Source organism: Bubalus bubalis, chromosome 7, assembly GCF_019923935.1.
Source record: "Bubalus bubalis isolate 160015118507 breed Murrah chromosome 7, NDDB_SH_1, whole genome shotgun sequence".
In the NCBI taxonomy this organism is placed as follows: Eukaryota; Metazoa; Chordata; class Mammalia; order Artiodactyla; family Bovidae; genus Bubalus; species Bubalus bubalis.
The window spans coordinates 25885356-25912297 of record NC_059163.1 but is presented as its reverse complement, the minus strand read 5'-3'; the positions used below and the strand labels follow the sequence as shown (position 1 = coordinate 25912297).

The window sequence follows — 26942 nt, the reverse complement described above, 5'->3', positions numbered from 1 at the left end:
CTCCTTGGGTTTACCAGACACCTTCTGCTTCTCCTGGACCACTCTGGGTTAGGAGGATTGGTGAAAGCCTGAGCCTGTCTCCTGCCCAGCTGTACTGCATAGACATTTCTTTGATTCCTCCTCTGTGCTGAGTTCCCAGCAGCTCTTGGATTGAGCCAATTCTCCAGGCTTTTGCTTGGGATCGGAACCCCTATAGTTTCTGCTCTCAAATCATTTCACCTACCTGGAGCTTCCATCTTGCATTGGGTAGCATTTAGAGGGGCTCCAGCTTCTAGCTCCCCTTCACTTCCCTTCTGACTCTCCTTGCCCTTCTTTATTCATTCTAGAAAGCTGTAATGTCTTTTGGAGAAAAACTGGCTCTAACTGAGTATTCTTTCAGATCTTAAGTCTGGATTCTTTTATGATATAAAAATTCTGCTGAGTCATCCTTTCCTTGGTCAGTGAGTGACACTAACTGGGAGGAAAGACAGGACTATGAGGAAATCCATTGGCGGGAATAAGAACCATTAATATTCCATAGTTACTCCTGCCTCCCAGAGACACACACTGAATGATTGGTTCATATAATCTTTGCAAAAACCAATGGGAGGTGTAATTATTTTTATTTTATAGACGAAAAACTAAGGCTTAGTGAGATCAATTAACCTCGCATACTGCTAGCAAGCTCTTGAATCCAATTCATGCTCTTGACCGTAAGACCTAACTATCCTTATCACCTTCTACTGAAATAATTTCTTTAGATATCTGAGTTTCCCAGTAAATTGAGCCCCTTGAAGTCAAGACTACGACCTCATCCATCCTGTATGCTTCATACCCTGCAGTTAGCAGGTGCACTTAGTAAGTGGTATTTGAACTGAAATGGATGAAGGAGAGAGAAGGAAAAGGCAGAGGAGGAGAGGAAAAGGTAAATGGGAAAATTCCTTATCTAAGCTCTTCTGTGAGCTTAGAAAGTTCTGAGAATCCTACACAACTTTTAAAAGAAATAAAATGAAGCTGTATTTTCTGACATGGAGTTGTTGTTTTTCAGTTGCTCAATCGTGTCCAACCCATGGACTGCAGCACACCAGTCCTTCCTGTCCTTCACCATCTCCCAGAGTTTCCTCAAACTCATGTCCATTGAGTCAGTGATGCCATCCAACCATCTCATCCTCTGTCATCCCCTTCTCCTCCTGCCCTCAGTCTTTCCTAGCATCAGGTCTTTTGTAACAAGTCAGCTCTTTGCATCAGGTGGCCAAAGTATTGGAGTTTCAGCTTCAGCATCAGTCCTTCCAGTGAATATTCAGGGTTGATTTCCTTTAGGATTGACTGGTTTGATCTCCTTGCAGTCCAAGGGGCTCTCAAGAGTCTTCTCCAACACTGCAGTTCAAAAGCTTCCATTCTTCGGTGCTCAGCTTTCTTTAGAGTCCAATTCTCACATGCATACATGACCGCTGGAAAAACCATGGCTTTGACTAGATGGACCTTTGTTGGCAAAGTAATGTCTCTGCTTTTTAATATGCTATCTAGGTTGGTCATAGCTTTTCTTCCAAGGAGTAAGCATCTTTTAATTTCATGGCTGCAGTCACCATCTGCAGTGATTTTGGAGCCCAAGAAAATAAAACCTGTCACTATTCCCATTGTTTCCCCATCTATTTACCATGAAGTGATGGGACTGGATGCCATGATCTTAGTTTTTTGAATGTTCAGTTTTAAGTCAACTTTTTCACTCTCCTCTTTCACCTTCATCATGAGAGGTGTCTGAAATTATTAAATGAAAATGCATGTTAGAAAACAGTGTGATCATCTATTGGAAAAAATATGTTAATATTAACATACAAAATGATAACATGTCAGCATCCATAAAAGAGAAGAGCTGGAGGAATTTCCACCCAACAATGGATAATGATTTGGGGAGCAATTTAGGATTACATGGGACATTCACTCTGTATCTGTTATTTCTGTAATACTTGAATGTTTATAAAGAATATTATCCATTTTTAAATTAGGAATATCAATGTTTAAAAAGAAAAAGCATGTTATCCTATTATAGATTTTACATTGTACTGTATACTGATCACCTTACACTGGAGCAGGTAATTATAATGAGATAAACAAGTACAGGAAATGCTTCTCTGTTCTTTCAAAATGACAATACACATCTTGCATCATACCATGAATCCCCCCATGAGCCTGTTAAGTAGGTATTTGTGGTTAACACCTTCAGCTGTGCTCTCTTCCATCCTGGTGTGAATCCTGGCTCTCTGTCTTAGTACCCATATGACCCCGGGCAAGTTCCTTAATCACTGTGCCTTTTCTGTGTCACTAGGTATAGGTCTGCCTCTTGCCTTTTAAATGCTGCACGATATGCTTCACAATTAATTTAACCATTTTCTATATGTACATTTAGGTTGTTTCCAGTCTCCAGGATGTGTTTCTAGTCTTTCAAACTAGACTTTCCAGAAAGAATATTGTCAATCCTTGTCTCCAGTATCACTTGAAGCTGCTGACCTGTTGCTTAATCAGTGAACCACCCTTCCCTGCTAACAATGAAAATGGCCTTTATCTCTTATATTTCCATCTTGCTGTCTTCCTTCACCGACAAAAACTGTCCTTTTGCTAGTTCTGTTCTTCATTTCGCTTCTGTTTAGACCTATACAGATTTGAAGGAGAAGGCAATGGCACCCCACTCCAATACTCTTGCCTGGAAAATCCCATGGGCAGAGGAGCCTGGTAGGCTGCAGTCCATGGGGTCGCTAAGAGTCAAACACGGCTGAGCGACTTCACTTTCACTTTTCACTTTCATGCATTGGAAAAGGAAATGGCAACCCACTCCAGTGTTCTTGCCTGGAGAACCCCAGGGACGGGGGAGCCTGGTGGGCTGCCGTCTATGGGGTTGCACAGAGTCGGACACGACTGAAGTGACTTAGAAGCATACAGATTTGATACTGGATCCCACAGCTGACCCACAAAACAATGCTCGCTGCTGCTGAGTGCTGTGTGCGTGCTTAGTTGCTCAGTCGAGTCCAACTCTTTGCAACCCCATGGACTGCAGCCTGCCGGGCTCCTCTGTCCATGGGATTTCCCAGGCAAGAGTACTGGAGTGGGTTGCCATTTCCTTCTCCAGGGCATCTTCCCGACCCAGAGATTGAACCTGCGTCTTCTGCATTGCAGGTGGATTCTTTACCATCTGAGCCACCAGGGATGCTGTACGGACATGCATTTGTAGTGTTGCAGATAGTAACTGAACTTTGGCCTACCTAGTCCTTCCCTATTTTCCTTGGGTTCTGACCTTTGCAAGATTCTAAATAGCTTTCTTGGTAATAACTAGGTTGCATAAAGGTCTTTACTTGGGGCCCTGGTCCTGAGGCTACAAAGAACAGCAGGAAACACAGAGGTGCTCTTGTCAGTATGAATCAGCTGCTAGCAGCAGAAGATGCCTTCAACAAAGATAGAGAGTGAGGAAAGTGTCAGCTCTGAGGACTTGCAGGCTTACTGGGCTATTTATGAGAAAGGTCTCTGTGATAGAGGGTAACTAACTGAGAAGCTGAAAGCATATAGGGTTTCTCCCTTTCCTGTTACAATCATCACTTCATGAAATAAAGTCTTTCCCAGGTTTAAAGCGTCTTAAATGTATTTCCTTACTTTCAATATCCATTTTAACATTTTATTCAGTTAGGATGGTTGTTCACTTGTTTTTCACATTTTTCTGTGAGTGGTTCAAAAAAATAAAAATATTTGCCAAAGTGAATATTACATTAGAAGTTATGAAAAGTTCACATTAAACCCAAATAAATAGCCATTTGAAAAGGGAGGACCCCATATGTTCTTCCTAATAATATTTTCTCTCTGAATCAATCAAGAGTATTCTTTCTTGATTGTGTTTATACTGACCATTAAACGATCCTTAGAACTGATTTTCAATATTCAACAGATTTTGACACTGTTTTTCTAAGGTGTCAACATCCAAAAGAAGAGCACAGATGAAACAGGGAAGGTATTGTATAGCTATGGCAAGAGCTTATAGTTGCTGTTACTGTTACTATTTAGCAGAGAGTCATGTTTCAAATACTTACATTCTTCATATGAAAACTTTATTTACTTGGAACAATAGAAAAAGGCCAAACTGAACTGGTAAGAAGTAATGGTTGACTGGACTTCCCTGGTGGCTCAGGTGGTAAAGAATCTGCCGACATTGTGAGCCACCTGGATTTGATTCCTGGGTTGGGAAAATCCCCTAAAGAAGGCCATGGCAACCCACTCCAGTATCTTTGCCTGGGAAATCCCATGGATAGAGGAGCCTAGCGGGCTATAGTCCATGGAATCACAAAGAGTTGGACACGACTGAGTGACTAACCCCACCTCCACCTGAATAACTGACTATTCCTAAGTGACATTTAAGAAAGTACAATATATATTAAAAACTTATTACCGTAATATAGAAAAGAAGCTAAATTTGTGAAATAAATTCAAATCCAAATCACATATATGATTTCTATATGTAGTTTCTTTAAAGATATAACTAAATGTATTAGACTAATTAAAATTTAAAAATTCAAAGAATAACTGCTGAGACTGGAATTTAGAGACATATGGCAGTAATCCTAAATGTCTTAAGCTTTTTGTTTGAAAAAGACACTCATTCTCACAGGTTTCTCCTTAGTAATAAGACCTGATAATCGTAGTGGAAAAACAAACTTTTAAATGTGTATACAGAATGAATCAGACCATTCGAATTGTGTCAGGTCCTTAATCAGTATAGATTAATATAATGTGATTTTAAATATTTTTAGGTTATCATATTTAACTTAAATTGAAATTTGGGTTTGCAGGTTAAACTAATTAAGAAAAGTGGGAAAGGACTTCCCTGGTGATCCATTGGTTAAAATTTCACTTTCTAATGCAGGAGGTGAGGGTTCAATCCCTGGTTGGGGAGCTAAGATCCCACATACTTCTGGCCAAAAAACCAAAACATAAAACAGAAGAAATATTGGAACAAATTCAATAAATACTTTAAAAATGGTCCACAACAAATATATATATATATATATATATATTTTTTTTTTTTTTTAAGAGAGAGAGGTGGGAAGAAAAGGAATTGGAGAAGGTTGGGGAGGAAAGGGCAAAAATGTGCCTCTGACCAAGTGTAAACCATATGGTACGTAAATTATGTCATAATGCGTGTGTGTTTAGTTGCTCAGTCGTGTCCGACTCTTTGCAGCCCCATGGACTGTGGCCTGCCAGGCTCCTCTGCCCATGGAATTTTCCAGGCAAGAATACTCGAGTCGAATTTCCTACTCCAGGGGATCTTCCTGACCCAGGGATTGAACCTTCATCCCTTGCGTCTCGTCTCCTGCATTGGCAGGCAGATTCTTTACCACTAGCACCACCCTGGGAAGCCTTATATCATAATAAAGATGTTTAAAAGAATCATAACTTTAAACAAAAGAAAAAACATGCAAACAGCAGGTTGCTGATTGGCCAAGCAAACCCTTTCTCTAAGATTAGGTTGTGTATTTTTCATATTTGTTACCCCCTTGTAAAATATTTTAGCATTTTTAAAGCTTTATTTCTTGATCAGTATATCTGTTTTCACTAGAAAAAATAAAACGCTCTGGATTCTAGTGTAATGCACTATTTCTGGGAGTGATCTTGATGTCGGAACTAAAAGGCAGCATGACTTGACAGAAACCGTCTTGGCATTTATCCATATATACACCAGATACGTGTAACTGTTTTACAGTCATTTATCATTTATGCTTTGGGAGGAAGGGATGGGCCATTTTGAAGGGGAACTGAAGGACCCGGTGAGGGAACTTACTCCTAGCTCAAACAGAGCGCAGTTTGCCGAATTTTCTATTGCTGTGTAGATTTTTTCATTTCCAATCTCACCTTTGATCCCAGGAGACAATTTGTTTTCCTTTTATCTACAAGTATCTGGCAGTACATCTAAATTATAGGTAGAAGTAAAAAGTGTTTTTCCAGAACCTGTGGTACAGCGGAAGCCCAGGAATTCCTGTCATAGTGATGGATTTAACCGGTGTCATGAAGTCTATGTGGGAGGTAAAAATTGGATCTAAAGTGTTTCTAAAACATTTTTTTTTTAATTGCAGTATAGTTGATTTACAATGTTGTGTTAGTTTCCAGTGTGCAACAAAGTGATTCAAATATATATATATATTCTTTTCCATTATAGGTTATCACAAGATATTGAATATAGTTCCCTATGCTTTTCAGCAGGACCTTGTTTATTTTATATATAGTAGTTTGTATCTGCTAATCCCGAACTCCTAATGTATCCCTTCCCCCCTTTCCCCTTTGGTAACCATGCGTTTATTTTCAGTGGCCACAGTGTGTTTTGAATCACCAATTTAAAGTGATGTTTCGCACAAGAGGAGAGGAATCTGGTCCAGCCTTACAAGGTTTCACCTGACCCTGGGCACTCAGGAAACAAGGTAGCCTGGCAGGAGGGGAGGAGGTCTTATCTCCTCTGCCTACAGAGCTCCTGGCTGCATCCTCTGCTACTACGCCTTACTTCCTCGACATGGCGGCAGCTGCAATGTGCTTTCTAAGCAGTAAGGACTGACCACCTTGTTTAAAGCTTAAGTTTTGAGCATCATCTGCTTCCACCTAAAACTAGATCCCCACAGGACATTAGGACACAGAACAGGCAATATTAGCCTCCCTGCTTCTAACACCTAGCAACAATGTGGGTGGGTACCCCTCTGGCTGTGTGGCAGGTGTATATATATTTGTACATGCCTGTGATACCATGACGGAGAAGGCAATGGCACCCCACTCCAGTGTTCTTCCCTGGAGAATCCCAGGGACGGCGGAGCCTGGTGGGCTGCCGTCTATGGGATCGCATAGAGTCAGACTCGACTGAAGCGACTTAGCAGCAGCAGTGATACCATGATGCAAAGAAAATACAACTTCGGGGCGGGGTGGGGGGCGGGTAATACCTTGGGGGAGGGAAGCCTGTTCTTGAAAATATCTATAAAGAGGTTTATTTTGTAGTTTTTGTAGCCCCCAATGCTTTTGCATTGTGCCAGGATATTATAAAAAGCACAGCCAAGTAAAGCCAAATAATATTAACTCTATGGGAACCGAGGTTTCTAGTTCCTACCTAATTAGACATTCTCTTTTCTGTGTCTATATGTATGTTTATCACCCTAAATATAGAACCTGATATATATAAAATAATATGTAAAAACTACTATATATAAAATAAAATTTTAACAGGCATTCTGCTTGAGGGAAAAGAAATAAAGCCAATTTCAAACCTTACTGTTGATCTCTGGAGATGCATGTGAAAGTCATTAAGAAACGTACTTTTTACAGAAAAAAAAAATTTTTTCCCCACCTCTATTGAAAGAGGCTGGAAGAGCCTTTAAAGAAAGATGAAACTGAAAATAGCACCATACCCTCCTTAAGAATATTAAAGGAGTACCTCTGTCTCAATGCAAAATAAATTCAGGTGTGTCTACTGCCTAAGACCCCAAAGTTTGCAAAGCTGAATCCAGAATTTCCTGTAAGATCACAGTCATAACCTGTTAATAATCACCTGTTCCTCATCTAGAGATGATGCTCAGGAAACAAAAGAACTGGGAAGGGAGGTTTCAACAGCATTAGCGATCAGAAACAACCTGAAGCTCTCCAGTTGATTTATACTGGAAAAAGAACACACGGAGAAAAAGGATGGCTATTTTCCATGTAATGCGAGCTTTGTTTTTTGTTTTTTTAAAGATGTGAACTTTTTACCTTGTTCATTCATGCTTCATTTGATCAATTACTAACTATATAGCCCCTGAAAAGCGAGCGCGGGCTTTTTGAAGTGGGCATTTTGTTCTGGGATCCCCCCCTTCATTTCAAAATGGGCGGGGAGGTGGAGTTAAGACACCTTTCTGACTGTGAACCGATCAAGCAGCGCCCGAGTGTGTGAGTCGGCCCCCTGATACCACGAGGACCCGAGGACGTGGACTGCGGAGCGGCGGCGAGCGGAGCCCGGTTCCTGCAGCCGGGAATCCTTTTTCAAACCTTAGGGAGCCAGCGCTGCCATTGAAATGCAAATCCCGTCCTGAGCGGCCGGGCCAATCGGCGAGGCTTCCTGTGCGATTACCTGGTGGCGAGCGCGGAGCCAGCGCGGCCCCTCCGGCTCGGCCCCGGCGGCCCGGTAGGCGTGGTGATCGGGCCGCCCCCGCACCCTCCGGGCCCGGCGCCCCGCTTCACCCCCAGCAGCCCCGCGCCCCGGGCTCGCCGCTGTAGCCGGGGCGCAGGGCGCGGCCGAGCCTCCCATTGTTAAGCGCGGCCCGGCCCCGCCGGCTATGCCCCGCGCCGCCTCCTCCGAGCGGCGGCGAGGTTTGAACTTGGCGTCGGCCCGGAGCCCCGCGCGGCCCCGGGGGGCGACCGCGGCCCGGCGAGCGGCGATGGTGAGTGTGGGGCTCGGGTCCGCTTTCCCCGGGCGGGGCGGAGGGAAGGCGGGTACCCAGCCGTCTGCTTTCTAAAGGGTGTCTATTTCGGTCCCCGCGGCGACTCTGGAGAACCCTCTCTGCAAGGATACGTCCTCCGGCGGGCTTTCTCTGCCGGCGGCCGGCCTGATGGGGGGTAGGTGGCGCCCTCCGAGGGTCCTTCTGACACTCCTGGACCTTGGCCTTTTTTTTTTTTTTTAAATAATTTTATTAGGGAGGCAGAAACTGCTACTCCAAGAGGAAAAGAATTGCAGATTATTGACAGCATGAAAACTTTTCAGGAGAAATGATCTGTGAAATATTTTAATTTTGATAAATTGCTTCTTACGAGGGCTCCTACTGAGTTTAGAACGACTGGCCTTTCTTGGTTTTACTGGATTTGTTTTCTGTAGGAAAGATCCCAAGAGTGCTTTTGAGGCGCATGCCTGCCCCTCCCCCCTTCCACTTGTTCCACCAAGGCAGTTTCTTTTTAAAGGTGTGTTCCACTGTCATGTTGCAGGAATTAAATCACGAAAATGAAATGATACCTGACACACGCTTTACTGTGAGCTGCCAGAGAGGAAAGTGCTTTGCTGAGGGGTGGAGGAGAGGTAATGAAATTTCAATACATCCAGCATCCGGTGGGGGAGGTGTGACCGGCTTTTTCTTTTCTCTGATGTATTTTGGCATTACTTTTTTTTTTTAATCGTGTTATTCTTGTGGTGCACTTTTGTGCATGGAGGCTTTTGAGAGGAAAGGAATAGAAGCCCACATGTATATAATCTCCATGGAGAGATTGCTCTGAGATGTCAGGGTGAGGCAGGAAATCTTAGCACAGGGGCTTCTGATGATAGTTCTGTGCGTCTCCTATTTCTAACTAGTTAATATTTTAAGGCTAGGTAAATTATCATTTCCAGCAAAAAGCACATTGGTCAGACATATGCTTAATCTTGCCTCAAATAATCTCACCGGAAGTTGGCTTACATTTTAATTAATTTCGATGGTTAATTTTTGTCTTTAAAAAATTTTTGTTTTAATTACAAAAGTGTTTCATGATCATGGCAGAAAAGTGGCATATACAGAAGTAAACTGTCCTTAACAATAACATTTACGTTCAATTGGTCAAGGCCTAGTTTTTCATGGAAGCCTAGTTATTTGAAAACTTTGCAGCTGTATTGGAGTTTTTAAAATTGCTAACAAACCTGGTTTAGGAATTGACAAGGAAATAAATTTATACTTTAAAAAATGTTATAACCAACAATAACTTATTCACATGGTTCATGGGACAGAATTTATTGTGGCAGTTTCTCTTGAATCAACTTCCCACATCTGCTCCAGACAAATGGTTTCTGTTTGTATAGCCTGTTTTGTAAATACATCTCTACCATGAAGGCAAAGTGCCCAAACACATACGCCTTTTCAGTGCTGGTAACTAGGTTCATAGAGTTAATATTTTTATTGGTTTCTGCATCAGAACTTCCTTGCTGTACACTTGATAAAACCCTGGAGAAGGTTACCAAGGGATGTTGTAGAGAATTTACTTCCCTGGAGATTTTAAGAATAGGATAAACATCCATCTGCCTAGGATGGCTTCGGTGCAATACTGTTTGGATAAAGGCAGGCAACGTCACTTCTCAGAACCCCCAAATTGAGGAATTCTAAACAAATTTCAGTCCTCAGCAACCTGGAATCAAGGGAAATAAAAATTGCCTCAGAAGCACCTGAGCTCAGGATGTGGCAAAGCCCTGTTTTGATTTATGTAAAAAAAAAAAAGATTTTCCTTTGGCTAAAAAGATTTTAAATTTACCCCCAAGACTTGCCAATCCTTTTCTGTTGATGGATAGAAAATCAACAATGATTTACTTATTTTCTAAGAAGTTCTAGGTTGACTATAGTACAAGTTCTGTAATTTCAAGTAAATGAACAGATTTATGGAAATTAAAAGTTCTGCTTCCCAAGATTTAGAAGGTAGATAATCTGTCTGCAGTGCAGAAGACCTGGATTCGATCCCTGGGTTGGGAAGATCCCCTGGAAAAGGGAATGGCTACCCACTCCAGTACTCTTGCCTGGAGAATGCCATGGACAGAGGAGCCTGGTGAGCTATATATAGTACATGGGGTCACAAAGAGTTGGATACAACTGAGCAACTAACCCTAAGTCTGGTTACATTTTTACATCAACATTTTACTTTCTCCTCCAAATGTATTCTTGACTTTCCATTTCCAATGTAGAAAAGGTGAGGTACTTTCAACAAAACCAAGTATTCCTGTAACTTGTGTTGGAGGCCGTCCTCCTGAGCTCCCGCTCTGCCACTAGAATTTCATGGGTTGCTGCTTCCTCCGCCCTCCTGTTTGACAGAAGTATCCTGTAATCCTAACCACCATGTGACCTCAATTGCAGCGACACCTTCCTCCCTTTCTGTGGTCACTTGATCAGGAATAGCCACCCCTCGCCCTCCCTGCAGGATCATTGGGAGGGATTTACTTTCTAGGAAAGGTCATGTCAAAAAAAAAAAAAAAACAAAACGGGCAAGTCAGGAGTCTCCTAGCTGGCTGGTTCTTTTACCCCCACCTCACAACCCTTCAGCTTGTCCTATTTCTCCATGCATGCCAAGCATGTTTTCTTATGCTTTGGTAACACCCAGAGAAGGAATAGGAGTATGAACAATGATCGTTCATTTGTTCGACAAACATTTGCTATGTGGGAGGCCCAGCAACTGCAGATTGGTCCTCTGTCCTCAAGGAATTCGTCATATAAGAGAAGAAATCAAACATGTCAATAAGCTAGTGCCATTCTGAGGGAATAGAGTACAGGGGTTAAGAACTTGTTTGTTATAAAGTTAAACATACATCAACCTTATGACTCAACATATCCACACCCAGCTATTTACCCAAACTGATGAAAACAGATGCCCACAAAGAGGCTTGTACAGAGTGGCCATGGCAATGTTATTCATAATTGCCAACAACTGAGAACAACCCTGTGACCACCAATAAGAAAACAGATTAACTGTCGTACAGCCACACCAAGGGAATACCACTCATCAGTCAAAAGGGGTGAGCTTGTGATAAACACAAGAGCCAGGATGAATCTCAACCATTATGTTAAACTGAAAGGAGGCCGACACAAAAGAATATATAAGCAGTTCTATTTATGAAGTTCTAGAACAGGCAAAACTAATCTATGACCATGGATGTTAGTGGTTGCTTGGGGGTGGAGATCGAGAGAGTTTGACTGGCAAGAGGTAACTTTCAGAGCCATGGAAGTGTTGTATGTCAAACTCCATTGAACTGAGCATTTGAGACATGTATTTTATTGTATTCAAAGCATTAGCTCAATTCAAAGCAGAGCATAGTTCCTAGAGATAGACAAGAGTATATATCTCATCTCTGCCTCTAGGTATATGTTACTTTGGGCAAGTTATTAAATGCATCTGAACCCAGAGCCATTGGACAGTAATAAAATACCTCCTTCATAGCGTTTTAAGAATTGTTAGGTAATCAAAGTATTTAGCTTAGTTAAGAACTCGGTAAGTGTCCCCTCATAATTCCATGTATTGTGATAAATATGTGGTTTTGTTGTTAATGAGAAAGTGATTTCCATTTTTTGTAAAAGCCACCTCATTTATTTAAGATTATCAAGGATCTTATAGTAACAAATATCCTTAACATTATATGTATCTTCATTTTAATGGGGTCTTTTCCCAGGTTGTAGGGAATTTAAATTTAGTTCTTGCTTACCTGATCAAAGTACCACTAGGGCTTTGCTTTGCTATCAAATGTAAACCTCAAAGAGAGAAAATACCCGCTAGGCAAAGCCCTCTGTTTTTGAGGATTTCATGAGAGTAGTTGAAACTGAACTACCAGACCAGGCTCACAGCATTCACAGAATCCAGGTGAAAGGTTTACATATTATAAACTCTTTCCAAAGAAGTAGGGGAAAGAAAAATGATCTCTGTATAATTAATATTGTGCCTTTTTTTTTTTTAAGGGACACATTATATAACTGGATTTTTCAGTAAAATACCTTATACAGAGTGGTAAATATAATAGTTTACTTAATCTATTAATCTTCAATTATTTAGGTTCAGCAAAGTGTTTGGGAAAGACAATGTAAACTTTGCCAAGTCCAAGAGAAGCATTTTTTTTGTTAGAATGATTTAACTAATTCACTAAGCATTTATCAAACGTTTACTGAGAACATATTAACCCCTGGGAATTCGGTGATGAATAATAAAACATTTTACACCCAAAGGTTCACAGCTGCCCTGATTGTGTGAATGTGTGCCCATTTCTCATGGGCTTTTTTTTTTTCAGGGCAGAGGCATTCTCTTAGGCTGGTTTTGTTAGTTTAAAAAAAACTTTAGGGACTTCCCTGGTGGTCCAGTGGCTAAGACTTTGCACTCCCAATGCAGGGGGCCCAGGTTTAATCCCTGGTCAGGGAACTAGATCCCACATGCTGCAATTAAGACCCAGTGTAGCCAAATAAATGATTTTTTTTGTTGTTAATTTTAAAAACTAGTTTAAAAAAGCCTCTTGCTTAAGGTGGAGATTTAAAATCCTGTTTTGTTTTGATGCTGTTTTCTTAGACACCAGAATTTCTTCTTATCCTTACTTTTAGTTACAACAACATGGTCTCCTAGAAAGGCAGGATAGAATTGTGGAAGGGTCTTAGGCTGTGAAAACAGAGCAGCCTGGGTTTGAATCTGAGCTCTGGGTGCATGCGTGCTCACTTGCTTCCGTTGTGTCCGTGTCTTTGTGACACTGGACTGCAGCCCTCCAGGCTCCTCTGTCCATGGGATTCTCCAGGCGAGATTACTGGAGTGGAGTGGGTGGCCGTGCCCTCCTTGAGGGGATCTTCCCAACCCAGGGATCAAACCCGAATCTCTTATGTCTACGTGCATTGGCAGGCGAATTCTTAACCGCTAGTGTCACCTGGAAACCCAAATCTGAGCTTTGCTGCTGCTGCTGCTAAGTCGCTTCAGTCATGTCCGACTCTGTGCGACCCCATAGACGGCAGCCCACCAGGCTTCCCCATCCCTGGGATTCTCCATGCAAGAACACTGGAGTGGGTTGCCATTTCCTTCTCCAATGCATGAAAGTGAAAAGTGAAAGTGAAGTCGCTCAGTCATGTCTGACTCTTCGCGACCCCATGGACTGCAGCCTACCAGGCTCCTCTGCCCATGGGATTTTCCAGGCAAGAAGACTGGAGTGGGGTGCCATGGCCTTCTCCTAAATCTGAGCTTTATTGCCTAGTAATTTAGGGTAGGTCCTTAAATTCTTTAAGCCTGAGCTTCCATATCTGTAAAATGGTGATAAAAGAAGTGTTAATATATATGATCAGATTAGGCTGTTTCAAGGATTAAAATATAAAAATAACTATCCTGGCACCTAGTGGGTATTAATATCTAATATGTATCGAGTTCCTACTAAGACTCAGGTGCTGTCTGAGACTCTTTTTGTATCTTCCTCATGCTTGTATGAGGTAGGCACTCTTATTGAGCCCTTTAAAGGTGAGAAAACTCCAAAACCACAAAAGAGATGAACTAGCTTGCTGAGGGCATGGAGGTGCCAGGGTTGGAACCCCACAGATCTTGCCTCTCAACTGAGGAGGTTGTTAATAGATATCAGTTACTTTTCCCTTCTTGTTGTTGCCCTTGTGCAATTGCTAAGCCATGCCCATCTCTTTGCGACCACATGGGCTGTAGCACGCCAGGCTTCCCTGTCCTTCACTATTTCCTGGAATTTGCCTTTCCCTTTTAGGTGAAATTATTCTTAAGATTTAATTACTGCAGGTAGAAAGTAACACCAGTAAGTGGCACTCAGGCTACAATGTTGGGCGGTGTGCGGGTGAGCACCGGTGATGGAGAGTATGTATATCTTAAATAGTTGACGGGTCTACTTTCTACCTTGAGGGGGACTCACAGGAGACACGCTTGTGAATATGGTCAGGGTCTTTCCCCAGGCCCTCAAAAGTCTTCCTGTCAGCGGCCCTCTGTGACTTGTGAACAAAGAACGTGGATTTGCTTGAGATTTTGTAAAGCCCTAGTAGGGGCTGACATAGGTGCAGTATTATCTTGGTCTCTACCAGCAAGGCAAGATGAGAAGTGTACCACAAGCCCTGAAAGTGAGAGAAATGTAGATCCTTGTTGTTATCTATTTTATATATATACTAGTGTGTATCTGTTAGAATATTGTTGTTGGACCCCATGGACTGCAGCACGCCGGGCTTCCCTGTCCTTCACTATCTCCCAGAGTTTGCTCAAACTCATGTCCATTTGAGTCAGTGATGCCATCCAACCATCTCATCTTCTGTTGCCCGCGTCTCCTCCTACCCTCAATCTTTCCCAGCATCAGGGTCTTTTCCAGTGAGTTGGCTCTTTGCATCAGGTGGCTAAAGCATTGGAGTTTTAGCTCCATTATATATGTTAGAATATATATATGACTGAATCTCTTTAATGTACACCTAAATCCAACACAGCACTATAAATCAGCTATATTTTTTAAAAATTAAGAGGAACATTAAACTGTTGCCCCAGGATATTTTATATTCCCCATTTTCATGGTGTTTCCTCAACTGCCAGATTCTGGAGAACCCTGATTTAGAACTTTATAAAAGAAAAAATCCCAAGTGGTAGATTGAGAACCCTTCTGAGTTAATGAAGACACATGAAGTCACATTGGCCAATTAAAATAATATGTGGGTGCCTTGAGGGGAAGATAGTTAAGTATACAGACATGATTCCCTACGTAGATATGAGCCTTTTCACAGAATTCCCAGCCCACCCCACCAGAGTACAGGTTTTTATGCAAGATGCTCTCTTAACGTTCTCAGCATCCATGGCTGTCTTCTGTAGTGTAGCTTGTCGGCCAACCTCCGGACCAGTTCCTCAACCACCCAGGTCTGTGTAAAACCCACCAGGGAAGCCCCTCAGCAAGCAGAGTGGGTGCTGCTGGGACAACAGGCTGAAGCCAGGGGGCACGAGAGGAACCTCTTTGCAAAGTGCTGCTTGTTTAAAGGAACGTCACCGTGTACCAGTTTTGTCCACCCAAGTGAGCCGTGTTATCTCAGGGCCAAAGTCCTGGCGGATGAAGCTTTGGGGGCATCACTCTGAAGGGGAGAAAAGAAATCTGGAGGGAAACCCTACAGCTCTCTGGTTGTCTCTGACCCCTAGAGGCTGCTTGGCTCTGTTCAGTTTCCACTAGTCTCTTAGTCTGATCCATAGTAACTGTGCTGGGCTAAAGCTAGGAGAATCATAGGACTGTCACTTGAAGGTCCCTCTGCTTCTTCCCCATCGCCTCCAGCCTCTTTCACTCAACTTAAGCCCTTTGTGTTGGTTCCCATGGTTACCTCTTCACCACCAGCAGCTGGAATTCAGTAGTGAGAGGAGGCCGCCTCCCCACTGAGCCAGGTCTGGCTGGGGCGGAGGCCGCTGATCCGCCCCTGGTTTGTGTCATGGGGTCACAGTCCAGTACCTTCTCTTTGTCGTGGATTCTGTACTTTTCCCAGGCTTGGCGTGCTGGCATTCTAGTGGGAGGGGAGACGAGGGGTGATGTGCGGCTCACAGGGTATTTCCTGCTCTCAGCTGGCCCAGGGTGGACCTGCCAAGCCCCTACCCGCTGGCACCTCCTGTGTGCTGGTGCCCAGGCGAGGGGGTAGGACCTGCTGTGCCCATTTGGAAGAAGATGACCACTCACTTTCCTACCTGCTTTTGTTTTAGCTTTTGTGCCCAGTACCATCTGTTTATGCCTGGGACGTTAACAAGACCAGGTTCTGGTCTGGAAGGAATTGGTGTCCATGGCAGGTTTTCCTTCAGCTTGGAGGACCAGGTAGGCTCAGGAAACCTAGGGATCGTAGGCAGCCCAAAGGTTCAAGAAGAGAGCACAGCCAGCTCAGAGTTTGTCTTGAAGCTTCAAATCAGATGCTGTTTGAGGCCCAGATTCCTACTCATTGCGAGTTCCATTGTCCCCAGAAACAGGAACTGTAACTGCAGATGGAAATTAAACAGCCCTGTTGGTGAAGGTGAGAAGTTACTATAGAAGCCACCACAGATCGTGGCTCCTGAGGATGCCAGGACTGGAAGAATTGTCATGCTTTTCCTGGAATCAGGCAGCTCTATTTATTCTACAGTCCACTCCACCTACAAGTATCTGAGCCCCTAGATGATGTGCAGATCAAGGTTAAGGGCATGCTTCCGAGCCTTATAGTGTGTGGGGTCTTGGCTTTACCACTGTCTTTGTGATCTTGAGCAATTTACTTAAATTACCCATTCCCCGGTTTCCTTTTTCTATGAAAGAGGGAAAACACTTCATAGGGTTATTATGAGGATTGAATTTGTTATGTAAAAATACTTTGTAAAGCCCTACTCAGGTGCTGGGCTTCCCAGGTGGCACTAGTGGTGAAGAACCTGCCTGCTGGTATAGGAGACATAAGAGACACGGGTTCAATCCCTGGGTCAGGAAGATCCCCTGAAGAGGGGCATGGCAACTCACTCCAGTATTCTTGCCTGGAGAATTCCACGGATAGAGGAGCCTAGCGGGCTACAGTCCATAGGATTACAAAGAGTCGGGCATGGCTGAAGCGACTTAGCACAGCACAGCACATAGTAACGGAAGGAAAGGAAAAATGATGGGGATAAGTAGAAACTTAGCCAGTGGAACCATAGTTACAAACACCTTGAAAAGATATATTAAAATCCACAGACGATTACTTTTCCACAAGTTGACTGCAGTGTGGGTACCTTGCCTTCCATTTAAAATATACTTCCAAAGAATATAAAGCCACAGCTGGGGCAAAGCTTGGGAGACAGAGTCCCACTTTGGGTGATAGCAGAGGTTGGAAACATTTAGGTTTGAGATTTGGAGGGATGTAAATAGCATGGAATGTCTATTATTTACCCCAAAAAGCAGAACGAATCTTGGATATTGTGGACACAAATGCAGTTGGCACAAGCTTAAAAAAAGTGCATGTGAGCTTCTTTCTAAGACCCAATAATCCTCTTGGGCAAAGTAAGGATTAGGCCTCCCCCACAAACAAGGGGGTGAGTTCCATTTTGCTAAGATCCCTCAGCTGTTGCCAAATTTAGCCAGGGACCTATTTTCTTGCGATGAATGACCACCTCCATTTACATTTTGCACGTCCATCCCTCTTCTCCAGGCAGGTCTAGGAAAGGAGCAACTTATTTGCATGTAGATGGAAGAGAGAAGGGCTTCCTTGATGGCTCAGTGGTAAAGAATCTGCCTGCCAATGCAGGAGACCTGGGTTCGATCACTGGGTCGGGAAGATCCCCTGGAGGAAGAAATGGCAACCCACTCCAGAATTCTTGCCTGGAGAATCCCATGGATAGAGGAGCCTGGTGGGCTACAGTCCATGGGGTCACAAAATTGGACATGACTGAGCACGCATGGGAGAAAGAAACCCTACCTCCCACAGACTGCAGTCTCCTCCCTTCCAGAGCCAGGGTCTGTCATCCACTCCCACTTGGAGGAGGATAGGGGGTCTCACTCCCTAAAGCCTAAGGTGAGAGGACTCCAGGGTCTAAAAAGACCTGGGCCCAACCTCATCATGTTTTGAAAACAACCATGCAGACACATTTGCCGAGTCCCATCCCTGCTCAGCGCCTGAAGTTACCTCTGCTGAAATGAGGCTTGTAGAAGAATCCTTAGGCTGATACTATCAGCCTTGATACTCCAGAAACCATTTCTTTCACGCTGGTTGCTGGGCCTTCTGCCCTGGTCTGTTCCTAAGGGGCCCAGGTAACGCCTTTTATTTCCTGTTCTTAGATGTGAGAACTGTGACATTTATATCTCTCACCAAATGCTTTGGACATTTGCAGTTGCCCTCTTTAAGGAATGAAAGAGCCAATGGTTATACCCGCATCCTGTCACACCCCTTGGGTGCCTTCCCGTACTCATCTCTCTTATGTAGGCCACTTGGATCAAATGATAATAGCTCCCTTCTTGTGGTGGTTATCACATGCCAGGCTTACCAGATCCCACAGCCATGTCACCAGGCAGATAGTACTCTGCCCCTTTTTACAGCTGAGGTCCTAGGGCTCAGATGGAATAGTGGCATGAAGTCTCTCCATTGCCCAAACTTACCCCCAGGGTAGTACATCCACTCCATTTCCTGACAAAGCTTTTCCTTTAAAAATATGGAGAAATCAGGCTGAGATTCATTCTAGTGAGGGAAAAAAAATTAAGGCTGATTTTACTTTTTCTGATAACTACAGTCATAAATGTTAATTGTAAACAATTTGCAACATACAGAAAAGGGGGGGAAAATATCACCCTTAATCCTATCACCCAGTAGTAACATTTTGGTACTTTTTCTGGTCTTTTGTCTTCATTCATTGCTTTCTGTCATGTATGAATGGCAAAAGGGTCATGTGGCAGAAATGGTCATGTGGATTGGCATGTGGCTGATGCCTAAGAAAAAAGCACGCACAGTCTTGGGACCCTCAGGCATTGCCTGAGGCGTGGTGTGGTCTCCAGCCTGACTACTTTCTACTTGTCTTATTTCTTTTTGCTTTCTTTATCTATATGAGGATCATTGCTGTCTCAAATGATAAGATTAATAACCTATTAAAGCACAGTATCTGGTACACACCATGTGTCCAAGAAATGTAAATTTCCTTGCCAATGGTAAGAAGGAAACACTGCCAGGCACCGTTCTAAGTGTGTTACACATATTCATTCAAGCCTCACAACTACACTTTGATATGCATATTTTAATATTTATGGGGGAGGAAACCGAGGCGTGAGAGGCTGAATGACCTGCCCAAAGTCAGACACCTGCTAGGTGACAGAGCCAGAATAGGAACCCAAGCAGCTGGCTGTGGAATCCACATTGTTCATACAAGTTATGCAGCCTGCCACTTACTGTGTTGATTTAAGGTCATACTCTTGAGGAGTGTTTGTGTCTAGGACAATACGCTCCAGTGGTAAAGATGTCGCCAATTTAATATAAGCCCTTGCATGAGGGCCCTTGGTTTTCCTATGCACTTGCCCTGGACTAGTCTTAGGGCCCTGGAGGTGGTAGCATTGCAGTCAAAAGTAAATATGACGCAGATTAAGTATTTAATAGGTAGGTTAAAAGATTTGGCTAGTTATTTGGCTTTTTCCCCTACCCACCCTTTTCCAGATGCAAGGTTGGCATCTAGGTCACTGGCTTAAGATCTGGAGATAGTTAGGCTTATGGTTTTGGAAAGAGTCAGAAATATGCTGAATGTTAGTGTTGTAAGTTGTACACTTGTTCCATTTGGGAGGTTTCAGGGGAAATCAAGTGAGAAAAAGCGTCAACAAGAGGCACAGGAGGTACAGGTCGACACAGGGCCGAGACCTACAAAGCACCTCTATGCACGGCTGAAGGGTTATACATGGCCTCCTATAATAACCATACTGCCAAACCAAGGTGGGTGAACAGAAGGAAGAGGTTTTTTTGAGGACAAGTAAAGGGATGCCTGGGTAGCTCAGCTGGTAAAGAATCCACCTGCAGTGCAGGAGAGCCCAGTTCAATTCCTGGGTCAGGAAGATACCCTGGAGAAGTAATAGGCTACCCACTCCAGTATTCTGGCCTGGAGAATTCTATGGACTGTATAGTTCATGGGGTCGCAAAGAGTCGGACACAACTGAGAGACTTGCACTTCACTTGCTTTTTAAATTATTACTTACCATCTAAGAAGTCTACTCTGTGTTGCCTCAGGCCTGTATCCTGTTCAGTGCGTTCCACTGTAAGCATGCCCTTTGCTGTGCTGTGCTTAGTCGCTCAGTCATGTCTGACTCTTTGGGACCCCATGGACTGCAGCCCACCAGGCTCCTCTGTCCATGGGATTCTCCAGGCAAGAATACTGGAATGGGTTGCCATGCTCTCCTCCAGGGGATCTTCCTCATCCAGGGACTGAACCTGGGTCTCCTGTGTTGTAGGCAGATTCTCTGCCATCTGAGCCACCAAGGAAGTCCAAGAATACTGGAGTGGGCAGCCTATCCCTTCTCCAAGAGATCTTCCCAACCCAGGGATCAAACCCAGGTCTCCGGCATTGCAGGCAGATTCTTTACCAGCTGAGCCACAAGGGAAGCCCCAAGAGAGGGGAAGAATGAAGGGACAGTGACCCAAAAGGTTCTGTCTAAATACATAGGAACCAAAAGATCAGTAATAGAAACAAGGGGCTTTTCAAGAGAGGGCAGTTCATTGAGGACATCTGTGACACCTTTGATAGATGCCCAGTCATCAGCAAACAAAGAACAGCTGCCTTAGGCTAACAGCAGAAATCTGAGCCAGAGGGCATGGGTTCTTAGTATCTTCTGCCACACACTGAAGGGGCAGAGAATCCAGACCCTCTCTGCCTCCCAGAGACTGAAGGGAAGAAAGGGGCTCGGGAACCTGAGGTTCTGATATGAGGAGAGGCCTGGAAACAGGATGCAGAGATGATGACATGCAGCTTCCTGCGTGATGGACCTGGAGCAGCAGAAAGAGAACATAGAGACCCAGGCACCCACAAACGCAACCTCACAGAGCAAATTATGAAAATGAGTACATGCAGGCACCCCGCCTAAATCCAAAGGAATTTCTCTAGGGGACTCTGAGGACAATTTGGCCCTGTATAAATGCACTTCTGTCTGTTTAATCTCAAAAAGCATTCTGGTGGTTTCGAAACATAAGGCAGCAAGATGGTGCTGAGCTGTGCCAACTGTTGGGCGAAGGGGGTAGTCCCCCAGCACTGCTCCTGTCTACTCCACAAAAGCCAGCTGTTGTGACAGGGACCAACAGTTAGAGCCGAATTCTACTTTACAAAGGAATCAACTCACAACCTTACATGTTGTTGTTGTTGAGCAGCTCAGTCGAGTCCGACTCTTTGTGACCCTATGGGCTGTAGCCTGCCATGCTCCTCTGTCCATGGGAATCTCCAGGCAAGAATACTGGAGTGGGTTACATGCCCTCCTCAGGGGGAATCGTCCCGACCCAGAGATCGAACCCACATCTCCTGCATTGGCAGGTGAATTTTTTTTACTGCTGAGCCACCAGGGAAGCCCTCATAACTTTATATAGAAAGTGACTAAAAGAGGTCCCCAGCTTTCCCAAAATGCGTAAACAATTTAATGCCTTTAAAAGTTGAAGGGCATAGAGCTCCATTTTGGATGCATCACACAATTTTTCCCTTTACAGTCAACTGTGATTGCTTCTATAAATCTGTATTGTGTGCCTATCGTGAGCCACTCACTGAGGCCCTGGGTATGTAGTGGTTTAAAAGCGCAAAACTGAAGAAAAGCCAGCCGTGGACCCTGAGTTGGCTGCACTTTCTGTCCAGTGCAATCCGTGTGGAAATAAACATTTACCTGTGGCCCCAGGTGCAATGACAGGAAAGACCAGGTGCTGGGCAGAGACTGTATGAGGCAGATGAAATGGTCTCTGAGGAGGTGGTGTGCTCCCTGGACCAAAAGGCTGAGGACGAGCCGGTCAAGCAGAGAATCAGGAGGAAGACTTCCAGGCGGAGGGAATTGCATGTGTGAAGTGGAGAGCGTAGCAGGCTTGTTCTTGATATTGTTCTTTATAAGAACTTGGATTTTCTCCAGAGTGCATGTGGAAGCTACACAAGTTTTATTATTAGAAATGACATAATCCATTTAGTTTTCTTTTTAAAGATGGCGCTGGCCCCTGGGTTGGAGGGGGACTGGAGTGGATGTGGCTGGCGAGGAAGCTTCCCCAGGCAAAACACAACCAAAAGAGGAAAACTGCTGATTGTCAGAACTGAGCTCTTCCTAAGGCTGTAACAGCCCACGCTAAGGAGATTGGAGCCCCCTCTGCCCATCCTCATGGAAATATAGTAGAAATCAGGAGCTAAAGGGATCTGGAGAGACCCTCCCCAGACACCTCCCCTTGGAGTTCAAGAGAGCTACAGGAACAGGGCGATCTGGAACTGCTTCTTCAGTATTGGCTGAAGCTCAGTTCAGAAAGCAGTTAAGGACTCCATTAAAATACCAAATAGTGAAGCAGTTAGTATATATTCATAAATTATCAACTGTGCTGTTATTCGGTGGCTAAGTCGTATTTGACTCTTTGTGATCCCGTGGACTGCCTCACAGCAGGCTTCCTTGACCTTAATCATCTCCCAGAGTTCACTCAAACTCTTTGAGTCCGTTGAGTCAGTGATGCCATCTAACCATCTCATCCTCTGTTGTCCCCTTCTCATGCCCTCAGTCTTTCCCAGCATGAGGGTCCTTTCTCATGAGTAAGGCTCTTCTCATCAGGTGGCCAAAGTATTGGAGTTTCAGCTTCATTCCTTATTCAGGGTTGATTTCCTTTAGGATTGACTAGTTTGATCTCCTTGCTGTCCAAGGAACTCTCAAGAGTCTTCTCCAGCACCACAGTTCGAAACCATCAATTCTTTGGCGCTCAGCCTTCTTTATGGTCCAACTCTCACATTCATGTATGAACAGTGGGGGCTGGGAATATGAATGTACTTAGCGTAGGAAGTAGAAATATGTAGGTGGTTGGCCTGGATTTCTTGTTTATCTGGCGAAGAAAGATGACACTGGGCTAGTGCATCACAATCATTTTGTTTTGGCCCCTGGTAAATCTTTCAAGTCAGCTCTGATTTCTGTTTCCTTGTTCATAGTTTGTGGTACTGAGATGGACAGTAGTAAAAACGATATTAAAAACAACCCTCAAAAACATCTCACCAGTTTGGCCAGCAAGATTCACTATGGAATTTCTTTTCACTAGAGCATGTGAGTTTAAAAGTGTTTATTTGTTGTCCCGATTATTCCAGAAAGAGTTTAAGGCAGAGAAGGTGTGTTCTGGGTGCTGGTCATCCTTCCTGCCTTCCTTTCAGCCTTGCTTCCTCCTTGGTGTCGAGCATCCAGGCAGCCCACACCGGAGCGTCGTAGCCAGCCCAGGGTCGGGGGAGGTGAAGATTGGCAGGGAGGCTGTGCTGTGACTTGCCACCGTCAGCAACACGCAACCCAGGTTTTCTGAGCCCTCACACCCGGTTGTTAACCTCAGCCTGGTCCCCCAGAGGTCATTGCTGGGGTGCTGGTCTCTGCTAGGGGTGAGAAGAATCCTGCATAAAAAATCCTTAAAAAGATGAAACAGCCTCCTGTTCTTCTTGCTTCCATCTCTTTCCTATTTGCCTGCTCTTCCTTCTAGCCCTTCACTCCAGACAGCCTGCACCTTGGATCTTCCATCCCTTGGTGCTTCCCAGAGAGGGGTAGGGGCTAAGGAGAGAGAAAAGGACTCGGCCATATTCAGAGAGGGCAGAGCCAACAACTGTGTTTTAGGCCCCAAAATGAGGAAGTTACTAAATGCCACAAAGGTTTTGTGAAAGCTTAGGCCTGGTCTTTCTTGTTTTCTCCCATGGACAGCAGCAGGGTCTAGAGGAAAGCCAGAAAGTCAAGCTTGCTGTCGAAATGGATTCTACCAATGGCTGGCTGTGGATGTGCTGTGTCATCTTTACATTCATGGATTTGATAAGATGCCCCTGAGCCTACTTTCCACCTCAGCTTAAATCAGATGGCCACTGGGGCCAAAAGAGCCTTGTCCAGAGTTAGCACATCAGAGCTTTTTCTTGTGGCTTAGGGCTGTAGGAGAAACCCTAATTAGAGACCACATGATGAATTCTGCAAAAGTCTCTGATGTGCTAACTCCAGACAAGGCTCTTTTGCTGTTATTTCCAGCACAAATTAGGTCTTTTAGTTGTGTCTGTTTTACATAACGATCTTGGCTGAAAGGAGTTCTAAAATGAAGGTTGAAGACAATAATGAAAATGATTCATTAATTAAGCAGATACCCCATGTGTAGGCAGTATGCAGGACAGTTAACAGACATTATCTAGAAGCTCGATACCAACTCCACAGGATACATATAATTATAGGAGCTGATTTGCTGAGTGCTGAATAGGTAAATTTGGAAAACTCAGCAGGGGCCACAGGACTGGAAAAGGTCAGTTTTCATTCCAATCCCAAAGAAAGGCAATGCCAAAGAATGCTCAAACTAATGCACAATTGCACTCATCTCACACACTAGTAAAGTAATGCTCAAAATTCTCCAAGCCAGGCTTCAGTAATACGTGAACCATGAACTTCCTGATGTTCAAGCTGGTTTTAGAAAAGGCAGAGGAACCAGAGATCAAATTGTCAACATCCGCTGAATCATGGAAAAAGCAAGAGAGTTCCAGAAAAACATCTATTCCTGCTTTATTGACTATGTCAAAGCCTTTGACTGTGTGGATCACAATAAACTGTGGAAAATTCTGAAAGAGATGGGAATACCAGACCACCTGATCTGCCTCTTGAGAAATCTGTGTGCAGGTCAGGAAGCAACAGTAGAACTGGACATGGAACAATAGACTGGTTCCAAATAGGAAAAGGAGTATGTCAAGGCTGTATATTGTCACCCTGTTTATTTAACTTATATGCAGAGTACATCATGAGAAACGCTGGACTGGAAGAAGCACAAGCTGGAATCAAGATTGCCGGGAGAAATATCAATAACCTCAGATATGCAGATGACACAACCCTTATGGCAGAAAGTGAAGAGGAACTCAAAAGCCTCTTGATGAAAGTGAAAGTGGAGAGTGAAAAAGTTGACTTAAAGCTCAACATTCAGAACATGGCATCTGGTCTCATCACTTCATGGGAAATAGATGGGGAAACAGTGTCAGACTTTATTTTTTTGGGCTCCAAAATCACTGCAGATGGTGACTGCAGCCATGAAATTACAAGACGCTTACTCCTTGGAAGGAAAGTTATGACCAAACTATATAGCGTATTCAAAAGCAGAGACATTACTTTGCCAACAAAGGTCCGTCTAGTCAAGGCTATGGTTTTTCCTGTGGTCATGTATGGATGTGAGAGTTGGACTGTGAAGAAGGCTGAGCACTGAAGAATTGATGCTTTTGAACTGTGGTGTTGGAGAAGACTCTTGAGAGTCCCTTGGACTGCAAGGAGATCCAACCAGTCCATTCTGAAGGAGATCAGCCCTGGGATTTCTTTGGAAGGAATGATGCTGAAGCTGAAACTCCAGTACTTTGGCCACCTCATGTGAAGAGTTGACTCATTGGAAAAGACTGATGCTGGGAGGGATTGGGGGCAGGAGGAGAAGGGGACGACAGAGGATGAGATGGCTGGATGGCATCACTGACTCGATGGATGTGAGTCTGAGTGAACTCTGGGAGTTGGTGATGGACAGGGAGGCCTGCTGCTGCTGCTGCTAAGTCGCTTCAGTCGTGTCCGACTCTGTGCGACCCCAGAGACGGCAGCCCACCAGGCCCCGCCGTCTCTGGGATTCTCCAGGCAAGAACACTGGAGTGGGTTGCCTTTTCCTTCTCCAGTACATGAAAGTGAAAAGTGAAAGTGAGGTCGCTCAGTCGTGTCTGACTCTTAGCGACCCCATGGACTGCAGCCTACCAGGCTCCTCCATCCATGGGATTTTCCAGGCAAGAGTACTGGAGTGGGTTGCCATTGCCTTCTCCGAGGGAGGCCTGGCGTGCTGCAATTCATGGGGTCGCAAAGAGTCGGGCACGACTGAGCGACTGAATTGAACTGAACTGAATAGGTACAGACATCATTATTATTCTACGTGCTTTACCTGAATTGGGCCTCTTTGGTGGCTCAGATGGTAAAGAATCTACCTGCAGTGTGGGAGACCCAGGTTTGATCCTGGGTTGGGAAGATTCCATGGAGGAGGGCATGGCAACCCACTCCAGTATTCTTACCTGGAGAATTTCGTGGATGGAGGCTACAGTCCATAGGCTTGCAAAGAGTCCTACATGACTGAGCAACTAACACAACACTTCTCAACAATGCTATGAAAGCCATTGTTCCTTTGCACCTATTTCAGAGATCCAAGAATAGAGGCACAGAGAGGACAAGGTCATAGAGTTTGCTCAGTGGCTGGGGCCAGGACTTGACTCAGACTCCAAGGCCAGGTTCCTACACTGTGGGTTCTGCCATATTCTTAGGTTCCCTATGAGGAGCCTGGGGCTCACCATTTACTTGCCCAATGTCATTTGGCTCACAAGCGACAGAACCCCAACCAGGCTTTCAGACTTCCGGTATAGGGGAATACTGAATATATTCCAAGTCAAGCATCCTCAAATCGTTGAGAAAAGTAAGGTAACAAAGAAGGCGATTACACTTAGATAAAACTAGACAAAAGTTTAGAAGTGGAGACTCCCTGCTGACTGCCTGACCATCCCCCTCCCTGTCCTGAAATACAAAGAAATCAATACCATGCCTAATCCCACCACTTCTCACCCAAGGCCTGTGCAGAAGAGAAACCGCAGGCATTTGCGCCTTCTTCAGATTCCTGCTTATAGGATGTAGTGCGGGGGCTACTGGTTAGCTCTCAAAGAGACATGAAAGCATATCACTGGTACCCAGTGTGGCGAACCTGCCTCAAGAGTCTGATGCAGGGACAGACTCACTGATCAAGAGCAGACCTTGAAGGTGCAGACACGGTGTTTGGAAATTAAGAACCCAAGACTCTCCACAGGAGAAGTGCATCTGTTCCCATGGGGAACAC

General features: G+C 44.4%; 1 protein-coding gene and 1 non-coding gene across 6 annotated transcripts in view; both read left to right on the top strand.

Annotated features, from left to right (window-relative positions):
• The window catches only part of SHROOM3 (shroom family member 3), a 335191-nt gene that overhangs the window by 249756 nt on the left and 58493 nt on the right, over nt 1-26942 (top strand). The window contains exons 1-2 of one of the 5 annotated variants that reach the window (XM_044945751.2): nt 7420-8405; nt 8944-9034. The exons of 3 other annotated variants lie outside the window; for them this stretch is intronic. The gene's annotated coding sequence lies outside the window, so the exon portion shown is untranslated. Of the gene's footprint in view, nt 1-7419; nt 8406-8943; nt 9035-26942 lie in introns of those variants that run through there. One more of the 5 variants, XM_044945750.2, reaches the window with a different exon arrangement.
• TRNAG-CCC lies at nt 12795-12867 on the top strand. The gene has a single exon. It is a non-coding gene; the product is annotated as a tRNA-Gly (tRNA).